The sequence below is a fragment of the Acinonyx jubatus genome, chromosome B4, assembly GCF_027475565.1.
Source record: "Acinonyx jubatus isolate Ajub_Pintada_27869175 chromosome B4, VMU_Ajub_asm_v1.0, whole genome shotgun sequence".
Lineage (NCBI taxonomy): Eukaryota > Metazoa > Chordata > Mammalia > Carnivora > Felidae > Acinonyx > Acinonyx jubatus.
In genome coordinates, this window is record NC_069387.1 from 72096697 (window position 1) to 72124316 (window position 27620).

The following is a 27620-nucleotide window of genomic DNA, read 5'->3' on the forward strand; positions in this document are numbered from 1 at the left end:
GAGGGATAAAGATTTTCCTGAACAAACAAAAGCTGAAGGAGTTCATCTTTATAGGAGCATTATTTACAACAGCCAAAACGTGGAAGCAACCTAAGTGTTCATAGATGGATAAATGGATAAAGAAGATGTGATATATATATATGTGTGTATACACACACACACACAATGCAATATTATTTAGACATTAAAAAAGAGGAAAGCCTACCATTTGCAACAACATGTATGAACCTTGAAAGCATTACGCTAAGTGAAATAAGTCAGACAGAGAAAGACAAATATCGTATGATCTGATTTATATATGGACTCTGAAAAAACCATACACACACAACAACAAAACTCAAAACTCCTAGAAAAAGAGATCCACCTGAGGTGGAGCTTAGGGGGAGGGGGAATGGAAGGAAGGTTGTCAAAGGTACAAACTTCCAGTTATAAGATAAATAAATACTAGGAATGGAATGTACAACATGATGACTATAGCTAACGCCACTGTATGACACAGAGATATATGTCAATTATTTCTCAATAAAACTGGGGAAAAAAACTGGGAAAAAGACTATATAGACAGATGTAGGCCCTTTCATAGTTTGTCGGAGATTATTCTGCATTTAGTCATTACTTAGCTACATAAAATCAGGAATTTGGTAATCATTTGGTTATTTTGACCAAGACAGGTACCTGGTTAGTCCTGGACCACATATTTGTTGAGGGCAAGTTCACACATCTCCCCTACAGTTTGTAAGACACAGAGCCTGGCACCTAACAGACATCAGACAGGTATGTGGTGAGCAAATAGGAGGGGAGACCCGATATCCACTCCACACCTGCTCTGTGCCCAACACCATGTGAGGCCTTTAGTTACATGGTCTCAGGCTACCTGCATCACAACCCCCTGAGGTAGGATTTAATAGTCCAATTTGCAGGCAAGAATACAAATTATCATCAAATGAAGTTCAGTCAAAGACTGACTATAGGCAGGAATGTGAAAAAGTGAGAATTTATTCCCTTCTTTTGTCGTGCATCAGAATGACCTTACTAGTTGAAAATTGACTCCTTAATTCTCGTGTAGGATTGCATACATGTACTCTGTATCTCTGATTTTTCCTTTTCCTGGAGTGTGGTAATTTGCATTTTCCTCTATTTCCGTGCTTTTGGCAGAACCTGAAGCTTCAAGTATTAAACATCAGTGAATGACTGCATATGTGTATTGCGTAGGAGCAAAATAAAGTGAATCTGAGGGACAGATCCTGGTAATGGGAGGTTCTGGCTGGAGAAACTCGCAAAAGTTTGCAGATTCATAAGATGGCCCTCTGCCTATACCAGTTTACTTGGCACTATCTGGCGAAAAGCACAGGGAGAACACAATGGCAGGATCGAGTGGTTTCTTTTCTGCAGGAGAATACAATTTCACAAAATTGGGAATTTTAAGAAAAGTATCCCCACTGTCTGGTAATCATTTATTCATCAAATATTTTTCTGGTAGTGGATGCTGGAATACAATGATGAATTAGTCATTGTTCTTAAAGGGCCATAATCACAGGGCCTTAAGAATGCACCTAGGAGAGGTGCTTGGCTTTATTGAAGGGGACACAGAGAAATTGTTCCAGGGGAGGGAACATCTATTCTGAGCAGGACTGGCTATGTGATTTGCGGAGCCCAGTGCAAAACAAAAATGCAGATCAGTTTGTTCAAAAATATTAAGAATTTCAATATGGAGACAACAGGATTAAATCAAGCATAGGTACTTCCAATTGAATTTCCCTTCAGTTAGACTTCAACACCCAAAATGGGAAAATTGCAAACCATTGTTTAACAAAATGCACCCAGTCTGGGCACTCATGCCATTTGTTTCTTTTAAAGCCTCATTATTACACAACTAACATCTGTGGATCCAAGAGCATATATTTAAATCAGTTAGGTGTCGCTATCATTTTTGAAAGAATCATAGAATATTAAAACAGGTCCTGATTGTTTATTATTTATTGCATTTCCCTCAGAAAAGGACAGGAACCTTCTGGGAACTTCAGGGGCTATTTAAATACTTTTAACAGTGGCGTGCCCCTCTGAAAGAAATAATTTATGTAAATGATAAAAAGTGTCAATATGTTTATCGGAAACAAACAAAAAAATTTGTACCTGTTGATTACCAAAAGCAGAGAACATGGTATCTGTGGAATATGGCGTTATTGTTGATATTTTACTGTACCTTTTAATAGTTTATACACGTCTGTGGATAGCCATATAATTGACAGTGCTTCTCTGTGGGAGGAGTCTACCTCTGGGTCCCATTGGTATCATGCTGAGCCATGTGATTTGCTTTTGGCCAATGGAGTGAGAGAAGTCAGTATGCCACGTCTGAGCAGAAGTTTCTGGCAAACGCTGAGGGCCGTTGCAGTTCGGCATCTCTTTTCCCTCCCCTGCCACTGTCCAGCGTGTCCTGTAGAGAAGCCGCTCCTTCAGCTGGATCGCGCGTGAAGTCACGTGGAGCAGAGCCATAGCCAACATACGAAATGGGAATGAGAAAAAAATCTTTGTTGTTGAAAAGCAACTGAGATTTTGGGGTTATTAATGACCCTAATCTAGTGAAGACTGGCTAATCTGGTATCTTATTCATAATAGGGCAATGATTCACAAATAGAACATTTGCCTGCGAGATGTTCAGTGGGGAGTGACATTGCTCTAATAATGGCGTATGGAGGTTTTTCCAGAGGCGGATCCACTGGGAATTCTGCTGATGGTAGTCTGATCAGCTGGGAAATCAAGCGGAGTCCTGGAGGCAGGAGCAGGGCCTGGTGTCTGACACCCTCTGTCTTCAATTCCCCACCTGGCCTGGCTGCTTGCTGCCTACTGGACTTTGAACGCATTGCTTGGCCTCAGCTTCCCCATCTGTAAACTTGGGAGGAGGATCATTTATTTCAACAAGTTGTCAGGGAAGAGTCAGTTTCTGCTTATTTCTTTTGTATCAGTGCCTCTTTCCCATTCAGTTTTCTTATTCCATTAGCTTTTTGTCTTTTTTACTTTGTCTTTCATTTTTAATATAAAAGAAAGAGGACATTTATGGATTAATGTTGAGCTTCTCTTTGCTGCTCTCCAAGTACCTATTCCTTTACTTCTTCCCAGTGGCAAGCAGTATCTCCTATTTAGTGTATAATACATTATACACTATAATATAATATATTATTAATACAATAATTAATGTAATAATTATAATATATTATTACACATATGATATATTACATGTATAATGTACATATATACACACATCACATATACTTATTAGTATACATTATTAAATTATATATAATATTTTACATCATTTATTAGTATACACATTATAACTATATTAGTATATACTATGTTGGATACACATGTTTGTGTGTGTGTATGTGTATATATATTTGTATACACATAATATTACATACATTAAATACATACATTAAATTACATACATTAAATACATAAATTAAAACATACATATAACCGAGGCGCTTGGGTGGCTCAGTCAGTTAAGTGTCTGACTTTGGTTTTGGCTCAGGTCATGGTCTCACGGTTTGTGAGTTCGAGCCCCGCATCAGGCTCTGTGCTGACAGCCTGCTTGGCATTCTCTGTCTCTCCCTGTCTCTCTCCCCCTTCCTTGCTCATGCTGTCTCTCTTTCTCAAAATAAATAAATAAACTTAAAATGTTTTTAAAAAATATATGCATATAACCGTAGTGTTTACATAGGACACACTTAACAATAAAAGAATTAATAAAGGGGTGCCTGGGTGGTTCAGTGGGTTGGACATCAGACTCTTGATTTTGGCTCAGGTCATGATCTCACGGTTTGTGAGTTTGAGCCCCGTGTTGAGCTCTGCACTGTCGTGGAGGCTGCTTGGGTTTCTCTGTCCCCACCACCTCAAAATAAATAAATAAACTTAAAAAATGAATATTTAGTAAAATATTAGTAAAATTAGTAAAAATTAGTAAAATATTGCCTTTTCCTAAAAAAATACAATGGTGAGGAGAAGTAGTTTCATTTCTCCCTGTGAAGTTTTAAATTCTTTTATGTCATTTGCCAGTTTTTTCTGATTGTCACTATAGGTCAAGCCCTGTGCTAGGAATTGGGGATAAAAAGGAGATCAGGACAGATATGGATTTGTCCTCTTTGAGCTTACCTCTTAGTGGGAGGAGGCAGAAAATAAACAATTGAGCAAATAAGTAAACACAATGACAGGCAAGAAAAAATTTAGGGTCATTGGGAGGACACTTTAATGACCAGAGAAGAATAATGGTTGACCTATAGGTGTTTTGAGGAAAGGAAGTGATATTTATTGAGCACCTAAGTTTTAATTAATCTGTATTATTTCATTTAAATCTATAATAGCCTTGTGGGTAAGTCCCTTTTATGGATGAAGAAACTTGAAGTTTGCATCAGTCAACTAACTTTCCTCAGATTACCCCGCTGGCAAAATGAAGAGAAGACTTTCAATTCTTGCCTATGACTTCTTCCTGCCTAACAATCTCTTTTTCAGTAGGAAAAGCATATATCTTCCTGTCTTCCCTCATTCTCTCTACATCCTCAGTTATACTATTTTCTAGATGGTAAATTATTTCATCTCAGAATAAAGTTAAATTTTGTCTTTCCCGGTGCGCCTGGGTGGCTCAGTTGGTTAAGTGTCTGATTTCGGCTCAGGTCACGATCTCATGGTTCGTGAGTTCAAGCCCCCCCCATCAGGCTCTGTGCTGCCAGCTCGGAGCCTGGAGCCTGCTTCGGATTCTGTGTCTCCCTCTCTCTCTGCCCCTCTCCCATTTGTGTTCTGTCTCTGTCTCTCAAGAATAAACAATAAAAATGAAAAAAAAATTCATCTTTTCCTTCACCTTAAGGGCAGTACTCTTTTATAAACAGAGAAGCACTGGACTCAAATTCTAGAGGACAACTTTCAAACCACAGTTATGCTACTTGATAGCTGTGTAATTTCTGGCAAGCCACTTAGCCTCTCTGAGCCTCTGTGTCCTCATCTGTACAAGCAAAGAGTGCCAGCTTTAAGGTTTTATGGCCTCAAATTTTAAGTGAGTAGGATCTGGTTTAGTGAATTTTACTACACTGTTTTTTTTTAATGTTTATTTTTGAGAGAGAGAGAGAGAGAAAGAGAGCCAGCGGGGGAGGGAAAGAGAGAGATAGAGAGAGAGAGACAGAATCCGAAGCAGGCTCCAGGCTCTGAGCTGTCAGCACAGAGCCCGACTCGGGGCTTGAACCCATGAATCTTGAGATCATGACCTGAGCCGAAGTCGAACGCTCAACCGACTGAGCCACCCAGGCACCGCCCCACCTCCCCCCCCCCCTTTTTTTTTGAATTTTACTACACTTTGCACACCGATATTGCACACGGATGCAGATTCTCTCTCTGGTGATGTGCACAAGGGTTTGTATAACTCACGTCACTTCCTCAGGGTAGTGGCTCAGAGGCCTGAGAGAACTAAAAACTTGAATTCCTGAGGCTGTGGAAAACCCTCCCCTTCCTCTACATCTCATTCTCAATAATTTTTCAGGCTGGGGAAAAGTTTGCCTGTGGTACACTCTGCCCTTGAGGACAAAGGAGGCTCAGGGTGACTTTACACCTCCTCAGTGAAGGTGGAAGCACTAAGGAATGATTTCTTTTCTTTTCTTTTTTTCTTTCTTTCTTTCTTTCTTTCTTTCTTTCTTTCTTTCTTTCTTTCTTTCTTTCCTTTCTGTTGTCTGGGTAAGTGTAGCTGTAATAAAGTATGGTTCAGGAGGGCAAAAACCATTTTGGAAGAAGCTTTAAAAGTGATTTAGTTTCAAGTCACAAGATCAATTATGCAAGGTTCTAGAACAACTGATACTATTACAGCAGATGCATGGCACAGGTTCAGAAGGTGATTCAGGATGTCTCCTTCCTTGGACATTAAAGCTCATTACCTGAAAATTACTCAGCCTTGGCCCTTAGGGAAATCTTAAGTACCCAGCCCAAATGGCATAACCCTATTTGAAATACCAAGATCTCACGATAATGAACAATGTAGAAGGAGAGAGGGCACTGGTCCGGGTTAGACCTCATCAGTTTGATCATTTCCAACCAAGAGGACACATCTCTAGATAACTGTATGTCTGTCATATGAGGGATCTGTAGACTTTTAGCTGTGTGCTTAAATTATCTCAAGAAAACTAGGCAGCAGGAAGAAAGAGGGGAATAAATTCTCACTTTTTTACGTTCCTGCCTTTTTTACGTTAGACAGTCTGACTGAACTTCATTTGATGATAATTTGTATTCTTGCCTGCAAATTGGACTATTAAATCCTACCTCAGGGGGTTGTGATGCAGGTAGCCTGAGACCATGTAACTAAAGGCCTCACATGGTGTTGGGCACAGAGCAGGTGTGGAGTGGATATCGGGTCTCCCCTCCTATTTGCTCACCACATACCTGTCTGATGTCTGTTAGGTGCCAGGCTCTGTGTCTTACAAACTGTAGGGGAGATGTGTGAACTTGCCCTCAACAAATATGTGGTCCAGGAAGGAAGAGAAGATGTGTAAACAGACAACTTACTGGTGGAGTTTGAGGGAGACCAAGAAATAGCACCCCTTTTCCCGGCTGAGTTGGGAACTAGGAGTCTCAGAGAGGGACCCAGGCACTGGGTGGACTGTGGGCAATGTGGCATGGATCTGTTTGCCCAGGAGACTCACTAGGTCTTCAGTCAGGCACTGCAATGGCCCCAGTTGCAAACCGCTGGCAACCAAAAGAAGCCCAGGCCTCCCGTGGGAGAACAGAATGTGCAGGAGGCTGATCGGCACGGGTGGGCGGAGGGGCTTCAGGAAGCTGGCTCAGAGAGAGGGGACTATTGCTTCTGGCGGAGCCCTTCCACATGGGAGCCTGAGACAGGGTGGGGGGGAAGGTCTAACGAAAGAAAACCCTAATAGAGTTTGTTTTCCACTCAAGTGGGAGGACTAAGGACAACTGACATTAATACTAATACCTCATTACTGGTTGATTTATTTGGTTCCCAAATCCTGGCTCTGTCACAGTCACCTGTGCAGATTTAAAAAGTTATAAATACCTGGCTCTACCTGTGGGTATTCTAAATTAGAGGATTTGGGATGGGGCATTTAAAAACCTCTCTACAGGTCATGTGGATGGGCATCCAGGGGTTTGACCCACAGTGTCAGCAATGTTGGTTTGGTTAATCTTTCTTTTTTTTTAAGTTTATTTTTATTTATTTTGAGAGAGAGAGAGAGAGCAAGCAGGGAAAGGGCAGAGAGAGAGAGGGAGACAGAATCTCAAGCAGGCTCTGCGCTGTCAGCACAGAGCCCAATGTGGGACTCGAACTCATGAACCCTGAGATCATGACATGAGCTAAAATCAAGAGTTGGACGCTTAACCGACTGAGCCACTCAGACGCACTGGTTTGGTTAATCTTAACAACAACAACAACAACAACAACAACAACAAAACTCTTTAGAAGAGGACCAACAATGATGGCGTCATGCTTCTCTGTGAACAACTCCTTCAGATCTATCTGTCTGCCAGAACAGATAAGAGAAGCCCAAGAGAGCAGATAAATCAAAACGTTAAGTCCTTCCTCTTCATGTAGTTTTTTGTAGAAATGGCCCCGCAGATACATTTTTGATTATCTTTGTTCCATACTTTGAATGCTCAAAGCCAGCATTTCAAAAGGCGGTTTCCCCTAGAAACCTGGATGGGATCGTAGCGGATTCAGCTGCAGAGTTACCTAACCTTTAGTGAGTACCTACTCTATGCTAGCAGTGGGGCTGGGCAAACTCTTATGTGTTTCCTCCAGGAAGAGAGTCAGGCTAAAAATGTAGTGGGACTAATGAAGACACTGTGAACTGGTGAGAAGGTTTAGGGACCAGGACTTAATGGAAAGTTCGCCTCAATGCTGATGACAACACGGTGATGCTGTGGCATGAGAACATTACTGGAGGCACTGAAAGTTGGTACAACTTCTGAACACACCTTTGGTTACGTATTTGGAGAAGTAGGTAAATGTTCTTACCGTTTCGCTCATGAATCCAATTTCTGAGAATTGTATTAGGGAAAAACTTTTTAAGAAGTAACATGCTATGGGTAAGAAGAGAATAATTACCATATTTAAAAATTATGGCCACACCTACAAATTGCATAAATAATAATCATTAAGGATATAAGTAAATTATTTCATAGTGACTAAACGACTTGGTCAAATGTTATATAGACACTTAAAAGTGATCGTTATAAAGTCTCTGTAGCAATTGGTAAAATGCTTGTGGCAAAATGTCAAATGAAAAAATGAGCCAGGATATTGTATAAGAGTTATGCACTAGCACTGGAAGGGAATGTGAAGATGGATAGTGGTTTGTTTGTTGGAGGAGTAGAATTCAGAGTGGGTTTTTTTTTTTTTTCCATTGTGGTTGTGGTAGATAAATATTGTTTGGGTTACCCTGCATTCCTTTCTACCCTATATGGACTCAGGAGGAAAAAGAAACTTTCCACTCTTGGCCAGGGAACTGGGGTGATGTATGCCTGAAGTTTTGGTGGCTTTGCCCTTTTTCCTCTGCCAAATGAAGAAAACTTGCCTCCAGTAAGAGATAATTGAAAGCTAGAGAGACAGATCAGGAGTCAGAGAGATGGATGGATGGATGTACAGATAAAGGGGTGGGTAGACTGAAGGATCCACCTAATAACAGTTTATAAGTTCCTGCAACAGCCCCCTGAAATTGTCACTTATATGAACCCACTGAATTCCTTTTTTGTACTAGTGAATCTCCCCTTAGTTATTTGTAATTCAAAGAATTCTGACAATAGAATTGATTTAATCGCAAATGTTTTTATTCCGTGTTAGAATTTGCCAAGGTTGTTATGTGTTTTTAAATAAACCTTTCCTACTTTCTGAAGTCACTGGAACAAGTTGTACTCGTGTGTAAATACTGCTTTTGTGAATCATTTCCCATTAAATTACTGATTGACTTTTGGTTTCTATTGAACTGTAATTTCCTCTCCTGTCTTTCTTAGCTTTTCCTGCAACATCAACCACATTAACTGTTTCCCCACATCCTGCTTCTGACAATAGATACCCTGAGAATGCTTTCAAAAGGGTGATCTGAAACACAGTGTGAACCCAAATCTCTACAAGGCAGGGATATATGGGGAATTTTGAGATAAACCAGCAAACATTAGTTGAGCACCTACAATATGCCAGGCATTGTAACCACAACAACGAAAATAAAAATGGACAGAGCCTTACCCTTCAGGTGCTTCTACGTGCAAACGCATGTGTGTATTCACTGGAGGTACAGGGCAGGTCTGGTCTGGGAGGGAGTGCGTTTAGCACTTATTAGTTATTTGCTTTATGTCTCTGCCAGGGGCAACAGGATAATAACCAGTGTTTATTGAACTTTTACTCTGTACCACACCTATATGCAATTATTATTATGATTATGATTATTATGATTATTATTATTATTATTTTATTTCGCTTCACTGTTTCCCCTCGATCCACGGTTGACGGAGGGCTCCAAGCAGCTGAAAAACTGCCTCGCGGCCGCCCAGAGAGGCTCGGACAGAAGCCCCGGACCCAGGCGGAGGCCTGAAGGGCCCCCAAAGGCTGCCGGGCTCCTCGTCGTGCTTGGGGGGCGCCTGGGGCAGGGCCCCGCGCCCAGGCCCGCGGTCGTGCGGGCAGCGAGGAGCCGGGCGCGTGCGCGGGCGGCCCCGGGCCTGCACGAGCCGCACGAGGGCCTCCGCGGGCGCTACTCCGGGGCCGCGGGCGCTACTCCGGGGCCGCAGGCGCTCCCACGGCGTCCAGGCTTCGGGCCCTCGCGGCTCGGGGAGCAGGGGGCTTCCGCACGCCCTCCGGGTCTGCACGCTGAGAGGCCGCGGGCGCCGTCGGGTTTCTCCCGGGCCACTCGGGGGACGAGGCGCCCGCCGTCCGGAGCCCGGGCCTGGCGGCGGACGGGGTCCGCAGACAGGTGAGTAGGAGGCCGCGGTGCGCGTGCAACGGGTGGTTGTCCCGGGGAACGATTCCGGCGAGTCTGGGAGCTCAGGGGTGACCGGCAGTCCGGAGCCCGGCTGAAAACAGGGTGCTAGCTGGTCCCCGGGGCCGAGGGTGGCTGAGAACATGGTGGCGTGGGTTGTGACCGGAAAGGAGGTTGGAGGGTGGCGGGAGGCTGGATGAAGGGGCGTCCCTGGGTCCGTTCCGTCCCAATACTGTTGCAAGAGACAGATCCGGGACCCCCAGGCCACTGCTTATATGCGTTAGTTATTATTTTCCCATTTACCGGATGAGGAAGCCGAGGTGCATGAGGATATTTCATGTGCCCAAGTGGCCAAGGTGGATGACACCTGAGGTAGTCTGGCTTCTTACCACCCAACACCGCTGCTTACACAATATTGTGAGAAATGTAGTCGGAATTGCTGGATCTGAAGCTTACATCCAGTTTGGAAATTTTTTGAAAAAAAATTATTAAGTCTTGGTTGTTAGATAGCCAGATATCTGGCCAGGATGAGATGAAGGGGGAGTCTCTTCTCAACTTGTTATAGTTTGAGTCATAGAGAACAAGGATCTGAAAAAAGTGAATCCGTCCTTCCATTCATGTCTTCAGCAGATGTTTATCGACTGTCTGCTACTGAGCAAATTTTGTCGGAAGCCCTCAGTTTAGTAAGGGTAGATGAAAAATAAGCAAATCCAGAGGCGCCTGGGAGGCTCAGAAGGTTGAGCGTCTGAGTTGGGCTCAGGTAATGATCTCAGGGTTGGTGAGTTCCAGCCCCGTGTCCGGCTCTGTGCTGACAGCTCAGAGCCTGGAGCCTGCTTTGGATTCTGTGTCTCCCTCTCTCTGCCCCTCTCTTTCTTTCAAAAACAAACAAACAAACAAAAAGAAAAATAAGCAAATCTTTAAAATACGTCACAGGTGGTAAGTCCTATAATAAAAAAAAGTATGACAGAGGCATAGCGAGGGTATTGAGAGGAGGAGGGAGGGTGGTTGAGTGTAAGCTGAGCATAGAAGTACTTCTTCCTGCTAAAGTAGACGTGGGGGATGGGAGAGGAGCAGTGTGGAGGTGGTGTTGGAAGAAGGGCCTTCTAGTGGGAGGGTCTGCTTTTTTTTTTTTTTCTTCCATTTTCCTTTTTAAAGTAGGTTTTGTGCTCAGGGTAGAGCCCAAGGCAGGGCTTGAACTCGTGACGCTGAGATTAAGACCTGAGCTGGGATCAAGAGTCCTGGTGCTCAACCCACTGAGCTACACAGGGGCCCTGGGAGTGTCTGCTTTTAAGCTCACCCTTGAGAATTCCAAGTGGCTCCAAGTGCAAGACTGGAAGGAGAGGTGGAAGGACTACACACTAAAGGAAAGCATTTGGACTTAACTTTGAGGTCAGGGGCATATAGACGTTTTCAGTTGCATATACCTAATGGTAGAAACAGCTTGAGTGTGAATCTTAAAATATGTAGTTATGTAATACTTTATATGGATATTTATTTATGTAAGCACTCTCATACTAGTCTGTTGTACCTCTTACAAAATACATAGAGATAAGATTACATAGACAATATTTAACGGTAATCTTTATTTTTGCTCCCATTTAAAATATTCAAAATTAGAATGAGCATTGTGTGAACATTTGAAAACTTTGGCTTAATACTTTGTGATAGGGTAATTTAAAGGACTGCTTTTAAACTCAGTTTGTTTTGATTTCTGGGTTTAATCAAAACAAGATATTTCAAAAAGGGGTAGAATTCTGGGGTGCCTGGGTGGCTCAGTCGGTTAAGTGTCCGACTTCGGCTCAGGTCATGATCTTGTGGTTCACGAGTTCGAGCCCCGCGTCGGGCTCTGTGCTGACAGTTCGGAGCCTGGAGCCTGCTTCCAATTCTGTGTCTCCCTCTCTCTCTGACCCTCCCCCCATTCATGCTCTGTCTCTCTCTGTCTCAAAAATAAATAAACGTTAAAAAAGAAAATTAAAAAAGGGGTAGAATTCCAATCAAAGAAGTATTTATTGGCAGGATTATCTAAATCATGCTGGTATTTTTTTTTTTTTCCAAATCTCAAGCACTATGTTCAGATTTTTCTTGAAATTTAATTACTGACTTCCTGTCATCCCTGATATTGCAAGTCATTCTTGCAAAGTCTTTGGAAGGTGTTGCAGTTTGCATTTTTAGCAATTAGTTCAAACCCATGCATAGTCTTTATCTGGGAAAATTTAAATAGCCTCGGGAATTCTCTTTCTAGTTTTTACAAATATGTAGATAGGAGAGTTTTTTTGTTTTTAAAGTGAAACATATTCACATTATTTTCAGCCATTGACTCGTTAATGATGGGGAAATATTTCCCCAATTGTATGAGTTATCTCTTGCTGTATAACAGACTGTCCCCAAAATTAGTGGCTTAAGACAGCAGACCTTTATCATCATATCATTTCTCTGGGTCAGGAATCCAAGAGTGGCTTAACTATGTTCTTTTGTCCCAGGGCTATAATTGAGGCATTGGTCTGTCCTCCAGTCAAGGCTGGATTGGAGGAGAAGCTGCTTTTAAGTTCGTTTCCATGCCTATTGGCAGGCCTTAGGTCCTCACTGGCTATTGGCCAGAGATAGTATTTCCTTGCCGGGGGGGGGGGGGGGGAGTTCTCCATAAAGTGAGGATGAGAGAGGTCAAATAAGATGGAGATCAGCTTTTTTGTGACATAATCTCAAGTAACTTTTTAAATACTCCGTTTGTTAGAAGTGAGTGCCTACATCCAGCCTACACTCAAATGGATAAGAACATGGATACCAGGAGGAAAGGATGAAAGGGGGGTGGGAGTTGGGGTAGTGAGGGGATGCGGGTGAGGAGGGCATCTCAGAGATTCCCTATTACACCCATTTTCAAGATAGCAGATTTATTTAGAAAAACAGTTGCTTATTTATGATGAATATGTCATCCTTACCTTGAAGAGATATATTAAGCCTATCTGTTTTTCTGAAAATATCTGCATAATCCTGGTCGCCACTAGTCATCACAGGAAAGGTCAGACAACCTGGGAGCGAGCCTCTTCTTTTGCAAATAAAATATGGTTAAGTATTGACACAGCATGACTAGCAAACCGGTATGGGTGTAAGCTTTTTAAATCTCAATTAAAAGAATTGTTGGCTCGGTCAGTTGAGCACCCAACACTTGGCTTCGGCTCAGGTCATGATCTCATGGTTCCTGGGATCGAGCCCCGCTTTGGGCTCTACCCAAATGTATGGGGCTGTGGTCTGTTAATTATTAAATAATTAATAATAATTATTATTTATTAAATAATTAATAATTATCACAAAGCCTGCTTGGGATTCTCTCTCTCCCTCTCTCTTGCTGCCCCTCTCCCACTTGTGTACCCCCTCTCCCTCTCAAGTAAATTAAAATAACTTTAAAAGTATTGCAAAGAATCTACTTCATAAATGACTTAATTTTATAAAATTAACCATGGATGGCACCATATCATACATAGAATGCACTTCATTTCTTCCTTTTAGAGAACCTTAGGTATGTTATGAGTGATTCACTTTCAAGGAATGAAAAACAGTAACCGAAGCTCTAATCAGGTATCCACAAAACATTTAGAACCTCTGCTGTAGGTAATGGGTAGCCATTGAAAAATGGTCAGAAGGAGAACATGAACTGATTTAAAAGTTAGAATGCTGCTTGGGTAGCAAAGTGGTGGGTGGCTTGGAGAGTGTGAGCCTGGAGGCAGGGAAGGCAGTAGCTGTTAGCTCCCCAGTGAGACAAAGAGTAGCAAGGGATGGAACCGTGAAACCACTGCTGAGCGTATGTTCATAAAGGCAGTGTAGAAAGAAATCATGTCCTCCAGAGGAAATCAGAATTCTGATCTAAAGACATTTGAGGCACTCTTCCTGTTTTTAAAAAATCATCCTCTCCTTTATATTATTATTATTTTAAATGTTTGTTTACTTTATTTTATCTTTTTACGTTTATTTATTTATTTAGAGAGAGAGCACACGCAGGGGAGGGGCAGATGGAGACAGAGAGAATCTGCACTGTCAGCGTGGAGCCCAATGCAGGTCTCAACCCGAAGCCAAGAGCCTGAAGAGCCTGATACTTAACCGACTGAGCCACCAGGTGCCCCATTGTATATATATATATATATATATGTATATATATATATATTATATATATTATATGTATATACATGTGTCATCTCCGTGGCATTGTTGCCACAGTGGCTTCCCGAGGTGGTGGCTGTCGTCCTCCTGAGGTTCACGGAAGAAGGTGAGGGGGCCGCAGGAGCCCTGGGGAGTCATGTGGGGAGAGAGGAGAGGCAGTTCCCTCTCAACAAGAGCCTCTTTCAGCCTTTGCCTCAGGTTTCCCGCGGCCCAGACTTGCTAAACCGATCCAGAAACAACAATGTGAACACGCGGGCCTTTCCCTGCTGCCTGTGTAGAGGCTGTTGTTATTCCTGCGCGCCGGCCAGGGCGCCCTCCCGAGGAGCGCGGGGCCAGCGTGCCCTGGGAGCCCAGGCTGGTGTTGAAGTTGGCGGCCGCTCTCCACCCACCGGCACTTCCCACCGCAAGCAGGGCGGGGGCCGAAGGGTGGGGCAGGGGGTGCCAGCGCGAGATCCACCTTTCTGAGTGGCAGGTGTCCGCAGGACGTTGTGGATTGTTCCCTGTGAGATTACCTTGACAAGTAAGAGCTATTTTGGCTGTCAGTGGCGATGAGGTGAGCCCTCATCCTGCAATGGTTTTCGCCTTGGCTGGTGTTAGGCTTCCACAGCAGAGCTCCTGGCAGGTGGAGGAAGGTGTTTGGGAGCTGAAGAAATCTGACCTCCTGTCCAGAGCTGTGTCTTATGAAAAGAGCTCTTCCTTGGCTCAAGGGTCTGGTTTCAATCTTGTGTTGGAGCTTATGCACTGGGTGTTTCATTTAATTTTCTATTTGAAGATGATGGGTCTACAAGGACAGTGGTTTTTGTTTTTTTGTTATTTTGACATATAGGCATGAGAGGTTCTCTCCATAATCTGTCTCATTCTTGAGCAAGACCCCACAACTGCAGTGTGGAGTTAGGTAGAGCTGCACTGTAGTCTCCTTCGGTGACATTAATTGTGTGACGTAGGACCGTTGCTTCTCTTCTCTAGGCCGTTTTCTCATCTGTAATGACAGCTGCTTTATCATAGGATGGGATTCCTTAATCATCAAGGACTGGAAGGGATGAGTAAGGTACTAGAATAGTGCCTGTCATGTCAAATGCACTTGTTAAAGGAGAAATGTTATTTTACTCTGGAAATTGTCACCCATGGGGCCTGTAGGGCCTTCGTGGAGGAATGAATCAAAGTTTCTTGAAAGGGATATGTGTGTGTCTTATGACCTGGGTAAGGAGTGTGACCAGCTTAGTCAACAAGTATTTATAACAGTGTCCACTGACAACAATGTGCTGCTGTATTAGGTATCGTTGTCCAAAAAGCAAAAAACATAAACTTGTGATCTTAGGTGGCAAGACTTGTTAAGAAAAACATTTATAAAAATGTAATTTTTTTATGGGGCACCTGGGTAGCTCAGTCGGTTGAGCCTCCAATTCTTGATTTTGGCTCAGATCATGATCCTAGGGTCGTATGGATCTAGTGTTGTGTTGGGCTCCGTGCTGAGCGTGAGGCCTGCTTAAGATTCTTTCTCTCTCTCCCCCTCTGCTGCTCTCCCCCCTCGCTCTCTCTCTCCCTAAAGTAAAAATTTTAAAAATATAGTTTCTTAAAACCATACGTAGGTTTGTAGTTCTCTAGCTCTTCTTATGGTATTTAGTAGTAAAAAAAAAAAAAAAATCTGCCATTGCTCCTGGATGTCGGTACCTTTCAGTGATCTAGATGAGGCCAATAATTTACTTCTAGGGTTTTGAAGTTTGGGGTTTGGGGCATTCACATTCCCAATTATCATAAAGGTAAATAGAAAGCTGACTCATTACCTGATTAATCCAGATAAACATGTGAGGTGGCAAAGTGTGCAACATAATTGACGTCTGCCTTCTAATCTGATTCAGCTCCCGGTGCTTGTTGACTATGTGAGTGCTAAGGTATTCTGGAGAAGTTTGCAAATTCCCTCACGTTCGCCCTCAGTTACCAAGGGGTCACTTTTTCTGCTGCCCCCTACAGTCTTGGTTTACTGTCTCTTGTCAACTCTGAAGTCTGCCTATCACCGCACTGCCCTTTAGAACTCTTTTCCTTGAAGCCTTTCCAAACAGGTGCCTATCTTTATATAGCCATGACTGCCTTTGTGTCTCCATATCCGTCACTGGGTGTTTACCAGTATTTATCTGATCTCCTCCAAGAGACCTCATGAGGATAGGGATCCTGTGTTGCTTTTCATGGAATGCTCCACATTGTCATGGATTAAATGAATTACAGAAACAATAGATAAAGGGCAAGTTGGGGAAAGCTTGCAATACACTTCTTTTCTTTTTTTAGTTTAGTTCTTTTTTAGTTGTTCTCATCTTTGTCTGATATCTTCCTGTTAACTAAATACTTATTAGGCAAGGTTCTGAATTTTTCTTGCAGGAATGTGTACAAGTTTAGACTGGTGGACGATTCATAGACTGTAAGGAATTTAAATGTTATGATTTACTGAGAAAGTCAGAGACAGAGAGTTAGGAAGTCCTGCAGCAGAACCAGGACCCCCACAGGAGGCCTTGCCAGGCCCCTTGTGAGTTCCAGTGGCTCTCCCCATTGATGTGGTCCAAGTGGCAGGAGGTGAGCGCTCTGCGGCCTGGGGATGGAAGAATGGAGAAAAAGGGGCTCTGAGTACTTATTCCACTCCCAGCCTGATGTGATTGGTAGTGGTGATAATTATTACCACTTATTGAGCCCCTTACTTTGTCCGCACACTGTGCTATTTAAATACACACACACACACACACACACACACACACACACACACACACACCACTATCTTATTTAATCCCCACAAAACACCTCTGAGGAATTAACACAGAATTTTACACGAGAGGACAGAGAGAGAAGCCCAAGGTCACATAATTACTGAACAGTAAGTTCAGGCTGTGCATCTAAGTCTGTCTAATCATTAAAGACTGTGCCAAGGCTCATTGTCACCTATTTATCTGTTCATTTTTTACTTTTGAGCTCCCCCCGGGAGGGAGGGTAACCTAACATGTTTTAGCTGATGAGAACTTGCCTTATACCCAGGGCCTAGCATGCTAGGTGGGTTCTCAGGACATTCTTGCTGAGTGAATGAGGGGGTGGAAGTTGGAACTGGATAGTGCGGTGTCCGAGAAATAGCTGTGTTGAGGGGTCAGAAGGAGGCTTCTCTGACTAAGCTGTATGATCTTGGGCAAGTTGCCTAAACTCTGTGGGCTTCAGAGTATTACCTGTAAAGCATAAGGGGGCTGAGGGACAGTGTAACTTCTCCAGGTTATGGGGAGGCATATGGGGAAAAAGCTATATCCCTTTGGGCATGTGTATCCCAGTCAAAGAGGGGAGAGAGAGTTATCCATCCATGCCTAGGATTCTGCTCTCTCTTTTTGTTTCAGAACCTATATTTGTGATTTATGGTAAACTTGTCTATTTTCCTGTGTCATTTCTCTCATCTCAAAAGGAGCTATAGCAATATTTGCATATTTCCTTGCTTAATACATTTGTTACACTCCTCAAAGTTTCATAGAAGATAAACATTTAGTAATAATGTGATGAGGCTTAATGATTATAAAAAGTGCCTAACTATCATCTAGTGAAAAACCTTTCTTTTTTTTTTAAGTTTATTTATTTTTGAGAGAGAGAGAGAGAGAGAGAGAGGGAGAGGGAAAGAGTGCATGGTGCAGGGTAGGGGCAGAGAGAGGAGAGAGAGAATCCCAAGCAGGCTCCACCCTCAGCACAGAGCCCACTGCGGGGCTGGAACTCACAAACCGTGAGATCATGACCCGAGCCGAGATCAAGAGTTGGAAGCTTAACTGACTGAGTCACCCAGGCGTCCCTGGTGAAAACCTTTCTTAACTGGGAAATGCTGAACTATGATGGCATTGACCGTTGTGGTTTAACTACAGATGTTTCAATATCCTGAAAATATCAGTACTTGTATAGTGGAAGAAAGGCATCAAGAAAATCACAGATTATTCAGACACAATACACAATTACCCCAAGTCCACATTTAATTGAATTCACTGACAATTCCTAAATTGAAATAATCTTTCATTATGACATTATTCTTGCTCTATAAAGTACATTGTTTTGGTGAGAAACTAGATATCAGAGAGAGGTGAATATTAATAACATCATATAACCATATATAAAGGGCTGACTTTGTGGTCTTTTTTTCGGGGATTCTGATGATCAGAATATACATGTTCCAGAAACAAGTGTCCTTAGGGAGTGACATGAAACCATTAGCATGAATGACCAGGTACAGGAGAAAGAAAGACAGTGTGTTGAGTGCTGGATTCTAGATTGTATCAAGAGGCAGACATGAGCAGATTTGAGGAGGAAGAAGGCAGACACAGAGCGGTTGAGTTACTAACACAAGGCTACACAGATAATAAGCGGTAAAATGGAAATAAACCCCCAGATCTTTTGAGCTTCTCTTTAAGTAGTTGTTTACCACACCCTGACGTTGGTCTCTGTTTCTGTGAGAGCTGACAGCCCTTACTTGGATTTGCAAGATTTAGATAGAAGAGAACTTCATTGCTTAAACAGTTAGGAATTAATCACTTCATCTACTCATGAGAGACTGCTGGAAAGGGCCAGTGCTTTTGAGAAGTTGGGTGGGGTGAAAAGCTTTGCTGGGAGAAATCTGTTCCTGGCATTGTATCCTGGAATGTACCAGTTAACTTACAGAATGGGTGAAGGTGGGGTTTGCATGGAGGGCAAGGATGAGGAGTACTTCAAGATGGCAGAGAAGGATTTTGTCTCTTGTCTTCTCTCGAAGGTGCCTCATTTAGCAGAGGCCTGTTTCCTTCTAGAGAATTCTAGCATTAGGCGGGCTTGTGATGGATCTTGCTTCCAGGTGTTTCCTTTCGAGACCTATGTAGTCCAGGTTTTGTCCTCCCTTGTTAGTTTCATGTGTTCAGAGGTATTTTCATATGGTCTCCCCTGCATTCTTGCCGCTGGAATTTGAGCTCACTCCCTCTCCTGCTACTGTTGAACTGCTCCCCCACCCAACACTGGTTAATCCCAGGAAAGAGCTTTATTTAGACTAAGCTACCTATTGGAACACACTGTTTTGGCCTAGTGGCCTTCATAGGCCCATTTGTAAGGGGATAGGTTATCTTGGTTTCTCCCACAGTTGGTCTGGAAGACTGCTCAGCTGCCCATGTCCCTCAACTCTCAAGGGTCACTTTTGTCATCCACCAAATATTGAAACAGGTGGAACTTGCCGCCAGGAACAAGACCCACAGTGAAAGAAGATGACTCAGTCCTGGCAGCCCAATTCAGATTTGAGAGAGGTGACCGTGGGAGTCCAAATGCCTCCTGTGACTTTTGTAGCAGAGGGCCTTTGAATGGCTTCACTCTCAGAGGATGTGCCATTCCAGTGTCATAGATGTGAGCGGTTCAGAGCAACTGGGCATGCCTGTCTACGGTCTCCTCCACTGGGCCCAAGTCGGCTGCTGGAGAACTGGATCTCCCAGCTCCTGCCGGAGCAACAGGAGAGCTCAGCTTCGGGCTGACATTTAGGCACAGATAACAGAATTCAGGGCTGGAGTGGGAGTTTCAGATGAGGCCAGCGAGGAAGGGAGTGTGTTAGGAAGCACTCCTGTTTCTCGCCTTTTCTGACACAGCTTCATGTTGCCGATCTGTTCCCAGTAGTTTCCATGTGGCTCACTGACTGCCAGGCAACATGCTCAACTCTCTCTGGCTCCCGCCCTTTCTCGCCAGTCTCAGGGCCCCTGCTGGGTCAGGTTAACCCAACCTCCAACAGTCTTCTTGGAAGTTGCCCAGAGAGTCTGTCCTGCCCAGCTGTGCGCTGTGGCTGCTTAAATTTATGTAGAGGAAGAATAATCTAGTGGGATAACACCCTATTGTAAGAAAAGACATGAGTTCTCAGCCAAGTTTCATAAGGTAATAGTTATGTGACTCTGTCTCCTCCGGACAAGGCACTTCATTTCATAGTACCTCCAATTTTAATCTTGTGTGATAAAGATAAGATACCAGTCACATGCCAATGTGCAGGGATGCTATGAAAATGAATAAACAGATGCATGCCAATCTAAGAACTCCTTTGAAATAAATCCTACGTCAGGTCAGTAAATCGAGGCTATTGTCATAAATGATGTAAGTGAATGCCCGTGCTCAGCAAGTCTTAACTACATAAACACAGGGAAGTGGAAGAGATATGTTTTTTTTTTTTTTTGGTGACAAAACAATAAATGGCTACCCTCCCCCCACCTTTTATTCTTATTTTCAGGGTGTGTGTGCATTAACATTTTTTTAATTGCCTAATTCCTGCTTGTGAAGCTTTTGCTAAAACCAGTAAGTTTAGACTATCTGGTGAAAAGCCATATCCTCTTGTTATTGATGTTTTAAAACATTTAAGTATTTTGACCTAAAATGCTGAAGAACAAAGTCAATTGTTAAACTAAAAAGGCAGAATGTAAATATTTAGTGTAGGTATCTGGAGTATCTATTTTCACAATCTCAATACTTCCTTGCAAATGTTTGAGAAAGAGTTGGAATAAGACTCTTTGAAAAGCGTGGGAAATTAAGGATGAAATAAAAACCTGACCAAGACTTCCTTCCTCAATTTTGAGTGAGATCTCACTGAGGTTCTCCTATAATTGGATGTGGGTTTCATTAGCTTTTTTTAAAAAATGTTTATTTACTTTGAGAGAGAGCAAGAGCACAAGTAGGGGAGGGGGCAGAGAGAGAGGGAGAGAGAGAATCCCAAGCAGGCTCGGTGGTCTCAGCACAGAGCCTGACACAGGGCTCAAACCTATGAACCACAAGATCATGACCTGAGCCAAAATCAAGAGTCAGACTCTTAACTGACTGAGTCACCCAGGGGTCTTGGACTTCATTAGCTTTTAATGTGACTTCATACTACTTATTTTTGGAAACTATTAATTGCATTTTAATTTGGACATTGTTTACAGTGAAATATAGTTCTTGGAAAATTAAAAAAAAATGTGCCTTACATTTTATTCCCAGGTTCTGCAGATCAGTTTAAACTTCACAATTTTGTTTATTAGTCATTCCCTTTCTTGTTTGAGCTTTTGATCATTTATTCCTTTATTAGGCCATCCATTCATTTATTTATACATTTGTCATCAAAAGTATGTACCTGTCACAGATTAAGGTGCATTTATGTTTTATAAAAGCATGGATTTTTATTTAGGCAAATTTATTTTATGTTTGGCAAACCAATTTGTTTTAAAGCACATCCTGAACACTGGAGAGACATATGAATATGCCTTAGTATGGTAGTAAGTGCGTGTCTGCATATGATCTCTTAACCATGTGGGAGAAGGTGGGCCATAGGCCAGAGCAACAATGATAATAAGCTGACACCAAGAGAACCCTGCCATGGGCACTTGGCGCTTAATTGCAGGTGTTTTCCACGAATAAACTAGTTTAATCCTAACAATAACTCTTCACGTTCTCATTTTAGAGAGGAGGAAATGGAGGCAGAAAGCTTCAGTTTTAGTAATGTTCTGAAAGTTACAGAGCTTATTAAATGCTGGATTCAGAAGAAGAATATAACAAATCTCAAGTGTTTTTTGTGAAAATTAAAGTAGAAAAGTCATGTACAGTGATTACAGCTCAAAAACCATTCTAAAAAGATTACAGAATAATTGTTTTTGTAACTGCACCAAGTGACTAATTCAAGATGTGGCCTCTAGGGTGCATTTGAATCTGCCATCTATTAGCTATGTGACCTCAGGCAAATTGTTTCTCTCCTCTGTGCCTCAGTTTCTGCATCTGTAAATTGAGGAGAGGGATTATGAGGACGAAATGAAATAATAGATGTAAATAATTTATCATGTGCCTAGCACATGATAAACAATAAATATCAGCCATTTATTGTTATTATTATTTTGCTGTCACTGTATTTTCCCTCTTGCCCACCAGAGAGGCATAGGCTGGTAAAACAGCAGATAAAAATTTTTGGTTAAAGCAGTCAGCAACTTGAACGTCATGCAACTGAAACATCACGTTTTATGAAATTGATAAACTTCCTACAATATATCATGCAAATTGTTGTAGTGCCCAAATTATATAATCCCAAGCAGCAATTTATCATGAAATAATAGAATGCTTAGAGAGTAAGTGATCCTTTGCAATTCAGCTTGTATCTAGTGAGCATCTTCTGTGCATCAAGCATGGCGGTTGCATTGCAGGGGTCAGGCAGGAGGCTCACGAAAGGAAACCTGTGTATGGTTCCTCCACCTGCAAGCATACGGTTTTATGGGTATGATAAGTTGTATACAAAGCAAAGATTACATAGCAAAACCTGACGGATGGGGAAAGTGGTGTAACCATTGCTTTAGAACCAAAAGGGAGAGGCTATGGTTGCAGAGTCTTTGGGAAAGCTCCATGTAGGTAATGGGACCACTTTCAGCAGCAAAGAAGTGAGAAGTGCATCAGAAGAGGTGAGAAAAGCTATGGTAACTAAGAGTTGAGGTGATTTGGGAGACAGGTTTGACAGCAAGTCAAGAAAGTTGAAATCATTTCACTTTTTGAACATCTTTGAGCTCAGAATTTATTTTTTTAGATATACATGGCCTAGGGGAAAAAAAAGCATGCACTTTGGATTGAAAGAGAGTTCTTACGTCAGTCCTGCATTTATTAGCTGCGTGACCATATCAATATGTTTAACCTTCATGAGCCTCAGTTTCCACCTCTGTAAAATGAGAGCGTATTTCTTATTCTACCTGGGTAGCTAATTATGAGGCTCCAGGGAGATGAGGGATTGATTAGGCCTCAGGGTTAGGCCATACAGAATTCCGTAAGTGTAGGGATTTTGCAGCAGCATCTGTTTTTAAAGGTCGTACTTCTTACTAGCACTCCCCGACTTGCAAACATGTATAGCCTAAATGGTGTACAGAGTAAAATTTATTTTGTACAGCAGGGTTTTTTTTTCCCCATTAACTACTTCTGAGTTCTTGGTAATTCTTTTGTAAACCACTTCCTTTCTGTTGAAATCTTGAACTAGTCCTGATGTAGAAACTGGCAGTTGGGGCAATGGTGAATGAGCCAGTTTGTTAAAATTATTGCCTGATCTTTGGAGAACGGTGTTCTCTTCTCATTCTTTGTCATAGATGACAACTCCCTCTCAGGCCCACAGACTCGTCCTTAAGTAGTTTTAATTGACCACATCTTACTCTTCTGTAATCCTAGCCTGCAAAATAAGCCCTCCTAAATATATCATCTGATGACTACTCCGGCTTGTGATGCTTTCAGTTTCTTACATCTTGGGTTATTTGAAGATGTTTATATTTACAAAATCCCTCCAGCAGCCCCAAGGGAAAGCAGGCTGCCACCAGGCTCCATGCATGCTGTCTGCACTCATTGGCCAGAAGGGACAAGGTTCACTTCCCTTTGTTTGTCACACAGGCCACTACATTTTTGACTCAGCTACACATCCCTCCCTTTGTTATACTCTAACTTGAATCATTGCTGCTCTCGATGCCCAAATGCTGGGTTAGTTTTATTTGCCTCTGTGTTCTTTTCTTTTTTCTACTCATTGGAAAGTCTTAACACCTTGCCCCTTCTCTATCCCCCAAAAGGAGTTGAAAACTAATATAGACTGATCTTCAGGTTATAGGACTGTAGATTTAATTAGTACAATTGGTATTATTCCACATGGCTAGGGGATTGGAGGCAAGAGGAAAGAAGCTGTTATAAAATTGCAATATATGTTTAGAAACAAAGTTGTAATTTTCATCTTTTCCTTGTTCTTTGATGCAATATATCTTGTACTTCTGGGTTAAAATGTACCTTCCTCTCCTGGAATCTTGGATATAAGCCCTTGCTTCATAGTCTTTTTTTACAGGATACCTGGCAGCCAAAGGAGAGGTTGCATTGATCAGCATAGGTTGGGTACCCTTTGCTGTTGAAGGAAGATCTTGTTGGAAGTTTTGAAGCTTTAATTGTGGTGTACTGTCTGATCCGTCCTCCTTCTTTCCCTCCCTTGCCCTCCTCTTCTTCTTCCTTCCCACTTTGCTTTCAGCCCTCTTCAAACACCTTCTCCCCGACCCAGTAGGATCTAGAACTCCGAGATGGTGCCCTTCTACCTTACAATGCTCAGGGAAGTGCTCCTATCAGCCTCAGATGGCGTGGTCTGCAGCCAGAGGGTTCTCTCTAAGCAGTCAGGCCGCTGTGAGCGTGATGTTTTGGTCTGTTTGCACCCGCTTCCTGTTGCAGAATTTGGGAAGTGAATCTGGTAACCGCCTGAACTGAAATACTTCTCTGTACTCTCCACAACAAAGAGAAGCTACCTGAAATTGATGCCAACTTTTAGGAGTAAGGACAAAGCGCTGTGTTTTAAGGAGGCCACCATGAACATGGCAAGAACTTCAGCGTCAGCAGCTGGACTTGGCTACACAGCTTAATTTAGCCTGAGTTTCCTCTTATATCAGATGGACAGATACGATCTTCCTTGCATAGTTGTTATGAGAAAGCAATGATGTAGTTAAACAATGATGTAGTAAATGTGCCATGTACTTGGGAGGCCCTCAATGAGTGGTAGCCATTTCTCTTATGGAAAGTATATGCTGTTTTGTATACATGTTGTGGACTCTGCCGCCTGAAGTTGGTTTTTTGAGTTGCATTATTGTGACCCATACTTCTAGTATAGCCCCTGAGCTCTGGGTAGGGGTTGGTGTTCACCTTCACCAGTAGCATGAAAACTCCTGGAAGGAAGAAAGTCTTGGTGTGCTCCTAACTGTGTCGAAGTAGAGAAGCGTAGGGCACAGTGCCTAAAAGCTCAGGCCAGAGCTGGGCTGGCTGGGTTCCAGCGTACTCCTCAGCTACTAAGTTGTGTGATCTTGGACAAGTTACTGTGCCTCTCTGAGCTTTAGTTTCCTCATCTGTAGAATAGGGATAATAGTGTACACTACCTCATAGAGAGTTTGTAAGAATTAAAAGAAAAAAATTCACGAGTATAGGCCAGAGGCTTAGGACAGTGCCTGGCGCAGGGTTATCTGTTACTAGTCACAACAGACATCAGACTGCCCTACCACGTGGTGAGTGTTCTCCAAATGCAAGCTTGTGGATGAGAGGGCAGTAGAACTTCCCTCTGTCCCTGTGCTCTACAGGGACCCCAAATAAAAGTGAACTACACATGTTGGTAAGAGGTAAAGAGTAATGAGTAGAATTTAGGCTCCTGTCCGTGGGGGTGCATTGTTGGGAGGTGGGACATTGATTGGGACCCTGCTTGCAGAGTCTCGCTCAGCACGGTGTGCCTCAGAGCATTTACTATCCCCGTCATCAATATTTTGGCAAAGACTGTCAACCTGCAAAAGGTTGCTGCATGTAGATTTGTCAGGATGCAATCCCTTTTTTCTGGTGTCTACCTAATTTGGTAATTTGAGTGTCAAAAAAGTTACTTTAGATCAAAAGAGGAAAATGGCAACAGTGACTGATCAACAGAGACTTCTGGAGCCCAGAGACTTAGAGTTCAGATGTAGCTCAGGAAACTGAGGCTGAGAGGGGTGAATATCAGTTTGGACTTACACGTGGGCACACAGTGCTCCTGACTCCCCTTCTTTTGCCGCCAGACTGGGCATTCTGGTCTCTGTCAGAAATAGCTTATTTCTCCTGTTTTGGCCCTCCTCACACATTGTACAGCCCCTGCCCCTGCTCTTTCCTAACTTGGTGAATTCCTACTTGCCCTTCAAGTCTCAGCGCATATGGAATCTCTTCTAGGAAGCCTTTACTGGCCTTCAATGAGCTTCTGCCCGACCCTCTATTTCCCTCCCATTGGGTACCCCACGGTTCCTGGCTGTATCCATGTTGGCAGTCAGTTCTGTGGGGGCAGGACTGTTTCCAACTTGCTGTGCTATATTTGTAACTCCTGGCCTCTAGCATAATAGATTCTAAAAATATGTTTCACAAATGATACATGGAACACTAGAAAGTGCTATGGGACGTAAGCAGTTTGTAAGAGACATTATCCTTGCACTCAGTAAGGTCACCATGGCAGGGAGGCAGGAGGGGTACATGAGAACACAGTTTTAATGGGAACATATCCATACATTTACAACTGCAGAAAAAACCAAGCAGCAGGCTCATAACACCTGATTTAGAAAATAGTCCTGTTATATGGTAGTATTAACCCCAAACCTCAGTGTTCGGTTTTAGGGTAGAATTTGGGTTTAAAAATTGAATGGGAGCTTCAGTACAGATAAACCACGAATAAGGACTGATTAAATGTTGTACATTTTTTCTCAAAGCTATCTTGTAATAGCTGTTCCTTGCCTATTTATTGATGGTCCATCATCTAAAGGAAACAAACCTGGGAAGTTTATACCATCATATTTTTAGAAGTATTTAAGTGAACTCTTAACAACTCCTTGAGAGTTATGGCAACATCCATAATGTTTTGCGTCTTTGCTGGACACATGATATATTACTGCCTACCAGGCCCAATGTCTTTTAAGGAATTCTACAGATTAAGTGCCAGAACATGACGAGAGACTTATTTTAAGACAATTATCAGCCAGCTTGAAACAACAATTAAAAATGTTTCTAAGTTTGCTGAGAGTGTTGTTGTTCACAATGCCTCCTGTGTATCCTAGAGGTGTTTCCACGGAGGACACGCTCATATCATACATGACACCTGATAGGGGCACCATACCAGGTTGAATGGTCTACCTGTAAGCCTTTCTGCTTTAGCCAGAAAACTAAAGAGAAAAAAGAAAATCCTTGTTGATCTTTGACTCTGTGCTCATAATGCCTTTTATACCCCAGAGAATTTATATCTTCCAGATAAAATGTGAACTGCAGTACAAAGACATGTATATCAAGTATTAAAACATGTTTGGACTTTGGAACCATTGTGAGACCACACACAACTGTATATAGTTTTATCATGTTAACAAATTACATGGTATTTTATTCTTATAGATGAAACTTCCAACTCTTGTTTTTCTTTGTCAGTTGGAGGAAACTAGAAAGAGAAGGACTATTTTTGCTTTGGGATTGGATTGATTTTTGGCTTATTTGTTGATTTGGGGGTATGTTACAAGCCCATGTAGGGAGAGGAAGGTCCTGAAATGTGCAGGACCAGGCTTTCCATTCTGCCTCTGGCACCAGTCAGACACACACACTGGGGTGAGTCACCTGCCACCTATGGGCAGTTTCCTCACCTGAAATCAGGGACAGTGTATCTGCTTGCATGGTTGATGTCAGTGTCCAGCACATAACTGGGGAACAAGAATTTTAAAATCTGACTTTAGGTTGCTTTCTTACATACATAACTGTAGAAAGGAAATTGAACTTGAGCCATAAGCCCAGAGTTTTGGTTTTTCTACTTCTCAGGTTTGAACAGGTTAACTCAGAAATAGAAGCTTGACCCAGAAGGATTTTGGAGGATCATTCATTCCAACTCCTTTGACTTACAAATGACAAAACTGAGGTCCAAAAAGAAGATGGGCTTTGTCTAAGGCCATGCAGCAAGCTAGTGATTGGGCGTTGGTCATAAACCAGGAGTTGGGGAATGCCTGGTGCCAGGGTTTCCCAGTCATGCTG

The 27620-nt window shown here is 42.6% G+C and overlaps 1 long non-coding RNA gene across 1 annotated transcript in view; it reads right to left on the bottom strand.

Annotated features, from left to right (window-relative positions):
* Window positions 1-208: 208 nt before the first annotated feature.
* LOC128316388 (uncharacterized) overlaps window positions 209-27620 on the bottom strand; it is a 60152-nt gene continuing 32740 nt past the window's right edge. The window contains exon 3 of the long non-coding RNA XR_008300217.1: window positions 209-2457. This is a non-coding gene — a long non-coding RNA (uncharacterized LOC128316388). The remainder of the gene's footprint in view (window positions 2458-27620) is intronic.